Source organism: Corvus hawaiiensis, chromosome 6, assembly GCF_020740725.1.
Source record: "Corvus hawaiiensis isolate bCorHaw1 chromosome 6, bCorHaw1.pri.cur, whole genome shotgun sequence".
NCBI classification, from domain to species: Eukaryota; Metazoa; Chordata; class Aves; order Passeriformes; family Corvidae; genus Corvus; species Corvus hawaiiensis.
In genome coordinates, this window is record NC_063218.1 from 39984782 (window position 1) to 39995853 (window position 11072).

Below are 11072 nucleotides of genomic sequence, written 5' to 3' on the forward strand. Positions count from 1 at the left end.
TAGCAACAAGGAAATCAAGAGGTTTAACAAACGACTTTAAGTTTATTTATGCCATGGACAAGTTTACATATTGTAAAACAAATGGGGAGATAACTCCTACAACTGCAGTCAGTGAAGTTCTAGTATTCACCTTATTGAAAGACCAAGTCATCTCCACTATATAAAACCAAGCACATACCTTAAGACAGCTCATCTAAATCTTTGCATGTGTGTCCTAATTTATTCAACTAATACGGTTATAACAAACACTTCATATGTGAGCCTGAGTGCTTGAAGTTGATGTTTTTCCCTCAGGGACTGTGCCTCGTTTTTTCAGCTTCTTCTGACTCATGTCTTTATCTCATTTTAGAAGTAAACAAAGAAAAACTCAGGGCTCTAATGCCTTCACAGTACCCTGCTAACCTGCTCAACATTTTTAAAAGCTGCAATCTCTTCAGAAAACACTGACTGTATCCTTCTGGAGTGATGCTGAGTTTCCAGTGTTACCTCGGGTCCTTTCAGGAACCAACTTTATCCTTTGTCTGAATTAGCCTGAATACAGTAACTGCTCCACTAGCTGGGGACACATTCAGCAAAACTTCAGACAGGCAAAGAAACTCAGAGCCTTCAAATGGAGAAACAGATGCAGTGTAGACATTGGCATTATCTTCACTCATTTTAGCAGGAAGCCTTTAACCTTTCTATTGGAACATGTGTTCAGCTTCAGTTTGTTTTGGTGTGGGGTTTTTGTGTTTTTTTTTTCCTTTGTGTTTTTGGTTTGTATAGGGGTTTTTTGTGATGGTGTTAAAGGAGCCTATTTTTCCTCTAATCTAGTAAAGATACCCACCAACTACAAACATTTTGCTCAAATGTAAGTTGAACAATGACAGCATGTTCTTAAATACCATTACCAGTTAAACCATTGATGTACCAACCATATTTACAGCCACTCATTAGCCATCTGACTAACAAAGTTTAAATTAAACACAGTAGGTTTGAAAATACTTCTTGTCACTCAGCATAAATAAAACTTGCAGCTCACCAGATCAAACCTGTTCAGGTGAGTGCTGGACTGATTGAGTAACAGTGTCTAATACCCACAACTATCACAACTGATAAACACCTGACCACCTAAAGAGGGATTGGTATTGTTGTTTTCTTCTTGTTGTTGGGTTTGTTTTGTTTATTTGTTTTTTGGGGGGAGGAAGGGCAATCTGGTTGGCTGGTTTAATGAGGATGACCAAAACTGTCCAACAGCTGCAAGATCAGCTGATGCCCTGAATGTGATCTAGAGAACCACTGAAAATTCTGAAAATGGAGAGTCAAGAAATTTTTCTATAATCGGCAGCTTTCTTTCCTTAAGAGTTTTGTCCCTTCAGGGCATTTCAGGACAACATGCTGGGCTGTTTAGTTTTGGAAAGAGCATTACACAGCCCAAACCCAAGCCTTTTACTTGCTCTGTACCAGCTGTTCCCAAAGAAGCCTGAAGAATTCCCAGCATTAGAGTAATGTAGGTTCACTTGTAATTGTCACTTTTACAGATGCTGAACCTCTAAAAAACCAAAGTGAAGCTGCAAATTTGTAATACTTCGTAGTGGTACACAGCCCCCTGAAAACACTGACAAAAATGTAGGGAGGGAGAGAAGAGGAATAAAAAGAAGCACATTCAAATTGCCATATAGAAAGGATGTCAAGTTATTTTATGCATTATGCAATGGCTCACCGTTCCAGTTCAAAACTTCAGCACTTTACAGAGATGATGGTCGCATCTCTTAATGTGCCCCTCCCCATCTTTGTTGATACTAATTTTGAGGAGATTCTGGTACCACCACACTGGGAGCACAGCTGGCTTTGATACGAAGCCAAATACTGCAATACTACCTCATGTTATTCAATTCTTCATGGGGGAAAAACATTATTCCATGTGCCCTTCAGCTCTCAGACTAATCTATCACCACTCCAAAGAACTTTGTGGTTGTGTGATGAGCCCAACACTAAAAGCCTTTCCTAATGCACGTGCACAGAATCAGTATAAACAGCTCCATCGGTGTTTAAAAAGGAAATAAAATTTTAAAAAAGCACTGCAATCAGTAAATGATATTTACAATGAGAGTGTATCCAGAAGATACAAATGTCCAAATAATTTCGGACAATTTTGCTGCCCAAAGAGCTCTCATGTGACTGATGAAGAAAGAGGCAATATGAAGTGAAATATTAAAGCTGTCCCTGACTTTGCAATCTGGCTACCACAGAGAGAATGCATTTATAAGACTTCATGTAAGAAACCAGAGGAAAAAAAGCACATGCCAGTAGTTTTGGTTTCCAAGTCCCTTTGTCAAGTTTTAAGACTTCCAGAACGTATTGACTGTAAAACAGCCATGATCCACACAGCTGATGGGCCAGGGCAAGCAATACACTCTGTATTAAAAGAACATGCATGGGGAAAAAAAAAAAAAAAAAAAGGATTCAAAACACAGCAAAAGCAAAACTGTGGTGAACAATGAGGCATGCCACTGTCCTGCAAAACCACAAGCAAACTTGTCTGCAGAAAAGAAGAGGAAACAGATTATTACACTGAATTCCCCCTGCTCTGGCCAGGGGCCTACCTATCTTGTAAGCCAGTTACTTCTGTTTTCAAAGTGTCTGTTCTTAAGCAGTGTGTCCAGCACTAACAATGCTATTGCAGTTACTCCAAATTGAAGTGCAGCATCTCAGGCTTTAACACTAACAACACACTAAAAATGTCAAGAGAACTGTTTATTGCATTTAATAAATGTTAGTAATCTAAATTTAATAAATATTAGCAATAATTTAGCATTCCCACTACTGCACATGTGGCTGGGCTCTCCAAGAGCAATAAGATCATCAGACAGGCATGAAAACAGTGTATGCAGCCCTACAGCCCAAATGCTTTATCTTACTGACAGTGATCCTAATGGAGGCTGCAGTCACAAGACAGGCTATTTCCTCTAAGGATTTTCTACAAGTCGGTTTCCCTTGTATTTTACACAGTTTAATTTTGAAGCAAACTGACTTATCAAGACCCCTTATGCTTTTCAAAAGCTCAAAAGAGCAAAAAGTGCCCACTGAAAACAGCCAAAGATCATCTTGCCAAGGAATACAGACTACACAGCCCCTCCTTTTGCAGGCACTCCATTGATAAAACAATAAAATCTGGCTCTGAGACTCACAGACAGGAGATCTCCAAGAACAAACCAGATGCCTAGAACATAATTTGGAATATATATGAGCAATCACACAGCTCCAGGGACTTTCTAGTTCCCTTCCTTGCTTACAATCTGTGTTACCCTCCCTTCTGCAATATGGAGATTATGATACCATCATTTTCCCAAATTGCATTAAACAGTACCATGTAAGAAGCCCCAGAAACACTACATCAGATAGAAGACCTGAATTTATACTTGCAATTTTATTAAAAATACTGATGGAATCCATACCAAATGTCATGCCATTCCCTCTAAACCTTTTTGTGTCTCCACACGAAAAACTGAGCAAAATTTTTTAAAAAGTTTATGTAAAACCAAAACTAAAAAGCTGATTTGCCCTCTTTACACTGCATCAACTCAGTTTAACAAACAAGACAACTCAAGGAGTCCTAGTTTGGTAAGTAACTGAACTATGTATCACTGGCATTTGAACAATGCTATAACAACAACAAAATCAGTAAAAAATAGGTGACATGAGTCATATCCCAAATAGTTGCACGGATCAAAACATAAGTGTTGGAAGACCAGGACTATGTTCATTATTAAATGACAGGGCCATATGAATTTCTGGCAATGTATGTGATCAGCTACATGTTTAAATTTACTTCAAACAACATGATTTGTGTTCCCTTAATTCCATTTGTGGTAATTCCAGATGAGCCTTGAGACTGTTTGTAGAGCTATTAGCTCTTCTTAGATTAAAAACAAACCAAAAATACACCAAACAAAAAAAACCCCAAACACCAGAAAACATTTTGCATAGAGCAAACTTCAAGATACCTTGCAGTAATACCTAAATGAACAAAAAATTGAAAATAAAACTACATTGGACTAGAATCTTTAAACACAGCTAACTCACAAACAAAAACAGTCTACAGAGGGGTAACAAACAACTATCTTAAGCATGATTAATCAAAACAAAAAGCAAACCCATTATTTTGTTCTGTTTCTACTTGTGTGTCCTTGATTAGTCTTAAAAAAAGAAAAAAAAAACAACTGCTTCATTTAAGAATTTAGTTACAACAAGAGCCAGTCTTCAACTAAGTGCTCCTAAACATGGAGGATAAAAAACACTTAGGAGAAGTGAAAGAAAGTTCATGATGCAACTATCCAACAGAATCCAAAACTAATACCATGAAGGCACTTCCATTATAGGGCCCTGGTTTTACTCTTCCAAGTTTTTAAATATTCCCCAAAGGATTATACCGTAAACTGAAGTTTTTCCTTGATTAAAGCCAGAGAGAGGTGGAAAGTAATTCAAAAGCACATTTTCTGCAGATGCAGTAGACACACTGCTCTAAATTGCATTCACTGCAATAAGTGTTTACACATAGAACAGGATTCCTAAAGAAAAATAACTTGTCTTAGTGCTTCATGATTGAAAAATTCAATGCTGCGTTTTAAACTGCAACTACAAACAGCTCAGGAATTTCAATTACCTTACAAAGATGTCAATAGTACTTTGTCATTTCAAGATCCTGTATGACTGCAACAAGGAGCTAATTGCCATTAGAATCTTAATTTGTCTTCCCAGTCTGGATTAAATGAGCTAAATGCACATAAAAGAACTTTTCAGTCAAAAGAATTACATTAAAGTGCTAGCTATTTACAGCAAAATGAAGACACGGAACAGAAACTTGCAGATACCAACTCCTACAGGTCAGAAAATGAATGGTAAATATAAAAAGGGAAGTAATAAAAATAAATGTAAGTAATCACCCACGTCTGGAGTCTGACAGTTTCATCTACCAATGAGAATATGGGGCACTTTCATAACTATTATTACAACTTCCACATAAACTTAATGAATTCTTGAGAAGAGAGATATTAGTTTCAATCCAGAAGACAGGAAGAGAATAGATGTAATTTCACAAAGCTGTAAGCTAAGTCAAACACTAGAACTGAGATCTGGAAGATTAAGAGTTGGTTTCCACAATTCCATACTCAAACCATAGCATCTTTTGTTAAGTACCGTACACAGCAGGAAATGAGGGACAGAGAAAAGAGGAAGCCAGAGCAATAGAGAGACAAACAGAGCGATACAGAATTCAGATTAACCCCCTAAAAAATTATTCTCATTTAGATAGGAAGATAAAGGAATTTTCAATTCAAAGTCCCATTATTTGCATTAGAAGTCGCATCAAGGTTCCTCAAGCTCAAGGGCCACAGCCAAGTGCCCGCTTGTGACATCACACATTCCACAGAAATGTGGGAGTGCCAACACTACAGAGCAGCAGAAGCAGCATCACGTACCCCCAAGGAGAAGACAAAGTGTTTTATGCATTCAAGGCTGCACTTAAGGCATACGCACCTTATCCAATAAAGAAAAAGCAACTGGAAGCAAGGACATGTTTTAGAAAACACAGGTCATAATTTCCTGCTCACATGAAAATATGGTAACAAGACCAAAAGCAAAAATGATGCACACAGAAGCTGAAGTCTTCACACAAAGAGGTATCAGAATTATAGAAGAGGTGGGAGACAATGAAGATTTAGACTAAACAAAGAAACACAGCCAATTCTAACACCATTGCCCTTCTTGGCCTTAGACTGAATCTGTGGGAGAAATATAAAGGGAGGGGAAAAGGTGTCCAAAACATGAGTCAGAGACTCCTCTCAGCAATTCTATGCTGCTCAAGGTGGAGAATTAGTAATACACACCAGGAAGAAGGAAGCAGGAATCACTCTGCAAGGACAACCCAAAACACCTCACTGAGAACATCTGCAGGGGAGCTGTGCAAGCACATAGATTAAGATGATCCTCTCCATGCTCAAGTCTGACACCTCACCATCCTGTTCAACAAACAGCTACTAGACAACAATCCCAGTCAGAATTCCTAACGACCAACTAAGTCCTGAGATGCAGACAAGTAGTGCTTCCTCTTTTAGAGGAAAGCAGGTCTCCGCTTGTTTCAAGCAACCCAAGCAATGGGTCTTTCATCAGGCGACTACTACATCCTGTAATAACCCTCCAGTAATATATTTCTAATATTAATCCTCTTCCACTGCATATCACATTGTCATTCACTTTTGTAAACCAAAATCCTTCTGTCCTTGACTTACTAATATTTTGTTTCTATCACCCTCCTTGCTAGGATAGCACAGGGCTACTAATACAAAACACACAAGGTAACTATTACCATGCACTATGCCCTTTATCAGGCCCCCAGAAACTCCATAGGGGGAAAAAAAAGTACCTTAGTGCTGTTTGCATTAGTAGTACTAGTAAGTATTCACATCAACAATAACTGCAAGACCCATGAGTTCAATCAGCTCGCTAACCATGGCATAACACATACCACAGTTTCTTTCCAGAAGTTTCTTTAAAAAGTAATTATTTGAATGCCAAACTTCTGGCAGAGGGATTGCAGCAGACAGGCTCATTGCTTGCCTTCTTTAGAACTGGTTGTTACAGCTGCATAAAAGTTAGAAGTGCTGCTCAGAAAATGGAAAAGTAGGAAACAACCAAACAAGAATCTAGAGGGTCAGTTATGACTCAGAAAAGGGCAAAAGAAAGAAAACTGAGAAGAAGCTGTCAGCAAAGTAAACATTAGGCAGAAACTGCCCAGCAACTCAATCTGAAAAGGCATGTCCAGATATTTGGATCCAAATACATTCTCCATTCCAAGTATTAGGAAAAATATAAATGCTAGTGGACTGCCCTACTCATTCAGAGCCACACTGCCACGAATAACACACTATTTGTCACCATCAAAATACAAATGGACCAATTTTTTAAAAAAATTACCCAGAGAAGCATCAATTGTGGACTCCAGAACTGGCACACAGGCTACACTGAAGAGTTATGAATGTTAGGAAATGCATTATAGCAGCCCTTCAGAACACAAGAAAGGATTTTAAACTTAGCAGAGAATTTCAGGTCCTGTTGCCTGCATCACCCATAAGGCATTCAAATCTGCATGGATTTAACCTCATACCGCATTCTGAAAACCAACCCGACAACAAACTTAACAGACCAGTAATGGACTGGCAATAAGTGCACATTACCAGCAGGTCATTCTTAGGTCCCATTTTAACATTCCCATTAGCAATTTGAAAGAGGATGGGAGTGGCAAAGGCAAAGAAGCCAGATGACATTTGCAGAGGACACCAAGCTGGGTGGAGCAGTAAACAAGGACAAATACAGAAAAACACACTGGGTTTTTAAATAAAGACCAAAGAACACGTTATACAGAGGAGAAAACGGAGCAGCACTGAGCACTGACCATATTTACACAGACTTCACATTCATATAACTGATCTTCCTGAAGACAGGCTTGCATCTAGATAACAATTCTTGAATCAGTCTGTTACCACAGAACAATACTCGAAAGTGTGTAGTGAGAAAAGCTACTTTTAACTACCTACAGAATCTCTTGAAGATGAAACGCTGATTTAGTGCAGGAAAAATTGGTTTCCAAAGGCAGCCGAACACATGGTATTGACAAGATCACAAGCAATCCAAAAAACACTACAGGAACACTACAGAAATTGATGTGTTGTCAGGAAAAATGTGGTAGGTGACAACAAAAATGTTCCCAAAGATGGTGAATTAGTTGGGCTCGTTTCCTCACAAGACGAGACGTAACTAGAGATACACCTGAAAGCATTTTATGCCAAACATTACTTTCACAAGCAAGTGTTCTGCAACACACGGTGAAAAACAGGAGAGATAGAGCAGACACTCGCTGCACATTTTATTTGGGTAAGGCCGGAAAACAACAACAACAACAATGAAAGACATTATTTCAAAGTAACAGTCCCAGAACGCAACCGGACCGAGCCCGGACCGCGGGCCCTCGGACGGTGCCGTGGGGGCAGCCAGAGGGGCGGGGGCGATGGACAGGCAAGCACCAGGAGCCCAAGCTCGGACAGAAAAGCCGGTTTGCGGCACGCTGAGGCGGGCGGCAGCGGGGCGCGGGCTGCTCTCCGGGACTGGGAACGCTCTCCCCGGGGGCTCCCGTTGCCGCCGGCCGGCGGGAGGCAGCGCCGCGGGTTTCGCCCTCCCGCCACGGCGCCCGGCCCGGGGCAGCGCGGCGGCCTCCCTGCTCCCCCCACCGGAAGGCCGCGGTCCCGGAACTCCCGTACAAAGGCCCACGGCAGCGAGCCCCGACTCCCTCCCGGCCACGTTCCACCCGCCGCGGCCTCACACGGGTCGGTATCGCCGCCTTCCGGGGCGCCGCCGCAGGGCCGGCCGCGCCCGCCCGAGAGCGGCAGCACGGCCTCGGCGCGGGGCCGGCCGCGCGCGTAGGCCCGGAGCGTACCTGTAGCGGCGGGGCCGGAGCGGAGCGGGCCGGGCCGGGCGGGCGGGCGGGCGGGCGGAGCGGCCCCGGGGTCGGTCGTCGCCGCCGCCGCGCCGAGCTCCGGCCAGGCGGGCCAGCCGAGCGCCGAGCGAGGCCCAACGGCGGCGGCGCCGAGCGCGGGACCAAGGCCCGAGCAGCCGAGGCTAGAACGCCGCCAGGCAGCGCCAGCCGAGCGACGAGGTCTTCCACCGCCGCCCGGGGGCGACGGAGAGCAGGCAAGAGCAGCCGAGCCCCGAGAACTGCAGGGCAGCACCCCTGCCCGGAATTTAAAAGCTGCATAATTTAGCTTAGAGAGGTGCGGGATACGGAAAAAATGCTCTTAGCAGAATTAATGTGAACTAATATGTACAATAGTCAGACTGTATAAGACAGATTGGAAGTCACTGTTCTAAACTTCCAAGAAAAGGGTCGTCCAGGCTTGATGGGAGAGATGGGTTTAATGTGTTCACAAACGCCCAGGTGTGACAGAACCGACCCGGTGCTGAACCACGGCTCTGGACGTCTCCAGGTTGTTGCAGAACCTGGGCAGTTTGAAATCCTGAACTTTAGGGGAAATACGTAGCAGGCGGATCGCGGAGGGTGTACCTTCCTAATACCTCAGCCAATGGGGAAAGGAAGAGGGCAACACGCACTCGGGAGTTCGGAATACAAGGATAGGAGTCCTCCAAAATCTTGAGAGACCCAACGGGGGGTATGCCCCAGTGGACTCTCTGCCTTTATTCAAATAAAGTTGCAGGAACCTCTGTCTCCTTTGTGGACACTGGCTTTTCACATCGTGATTTTCTGCATACACCAAATCACAAATCTCGAAGTCATTTGCAGAAAAGAATTTTTTTTCACAGTTTTTTTCAGCCTGGAAAAGAGAGGGCTTCTGGAAGACCTAATTGCTGCCTTCCGGTACCTGAAGGGAACTTAGAGGAAAGATGGGGCAAGACTATTTACAAGAGCATGTAGTGACAGGACAAAGGGGAATGTCTTTAAATTGAAAGAGAGTAGGTTTAGATTAGGTATTAGAAAAAATTCTTTACTCTGAGGGTGGTGAGGCACAGGAATAGGTTGCCCAGAGAAACTGTGAATGCCCCATCCCTGAAGTGTTCAAGGCCAGGTTGGATGGAGAGAGCTCTGAGCAACCCGGCCCCACGAGGGAAAAGAAAAAAGTCTAGGTGAATTGTTTTGAAGGAAGCTGCTTAGGAGTATGTGAGGCAAACTGCTCCCTACACTTCCTGAGTGAAGAAAAGGGTACTGACATCTGACTCAGGCAAGAATAGTGTTCCTTGGATTGGTTTTGTCTGGTGTGGCCTGATGCAGTTTTTGCGCAAACTGTCAAGCAGTGAGATCAGTTTTGAAATTAAACTCTACTGCAAATGACAGTGGCTGAAAGAAGACAAAACTGAGCAGCAGATGTGTTCCACGAAGTGCCTTCACTCTGAGTTCGCTCTGGCCTCGGCACACGCTGGGAAGAGCTATTCATAGTGTAAATTGAGAAACTCCAGCTTGTCATTAAGTGACAATGTTTGTACCTACACATGTCCAAGTCTCACTTGACCTTGCCACCACCCACACAGCTCTCAGTGTCTGCTGGTGTTTTGGTCTCGTGAACAGTATTTTTAGCACAGACCATCAGATGTGATTATGAGCCATCAGGCACCATATATGGCAGCAACTCTTACCTTAAAAATGTTTTTGTAGAAAACAATGCTTGTCTGCTTTTTCTGAGGTAAAAGGAGCAGGAGTTTTGCTGCAGTGACCAATAGTAGTTCCTATATGATACCTCATGTGTAAAGAAAACTGAATTACGTCTCAGATCTCTGTACATAACATTTCACAGCTCCCATCGAGGCTTCTGAAAATGTTTCACTTACACGTCATCAAGCAGGCTTGGTTTTCTGTGAGATGGTAAGTGCTCACTGCCACTGCAAACCTGGCAGACTGTATCTAACCCTGCATCCATCCTGCACTTGTATTCTTCAAATGTGGGGCATGATCCAAGCTCGCTTCCTCTAAAAGGACAGACCCATAATGTCAGGTGGTTGCACTGCTACTTTAAGTAGTTACAATTTTGTAGTTTTCTGCATTCTCTACCACTTTTGTTCCATTTACTGCCCAGTAAACAATAAAATCTAAGAAACAAAATTTTCTTAGACTGCTGTCATGAGATCCTTGGAAACACTTGTGCCTTTCAGAGAGAGAACATTTCCAGGAAACTGCCCAGCCTTGTGCCAGAAACAACTGTGTGCATCAGTCATCTTGTTCCACTGAAGAGGTAGATTGCCAGCAGTGCTAGAGCAGCCTTTCCACACCTCTGCTTTGATCTAAATGGAGATCTTTTGCAATCAGTTCAATTTTTGTGACCCAGTCAGTCCTTGGTGTTTCTTTCATAGCAGCCAACAAGATGACCAGTTTCCTGCAGCAGCAGGTGTGTCCAGTGAAAACCAGACTCACCTTCACTAGCCAACTTCCTGGTATCTGTTAAGTACCTGACAGAGTCAACCATAGCTTAATATCTTCTCCAGGCTTTTTGGGAAAGAAGGAACATTCGGCCCTTCTAGATATGTGCAAGCAT

At 42.8% G+C, this 11072-nt stretch overlaps 1 protein-coding gene across 3 annotated transcripts in view; it reads right to left on the bottom strand.

The window, feature by feature from the left end:
* Positions 1-8513, bottom strand: part of AMBRA1 (autophagy and beclin 1 regulator 1) — a 129298-nt gene extending 120785 nt beyond the window's left edge. For all 3 annotated transcript variants that reach the window (XM_048307294.1, XM_048307293.1, XM_048307292.1), the window contains exon 1: positions 8471-8513. The gene's annotated coding sequence lies outside the window, so the exon portion shown is untranslated. The remainder of the gene's footprint in view (positions 1-8470) is intronic.
* Between the last annotated feature and the right edge of the window lie 2559 nt (positions 8514-11072).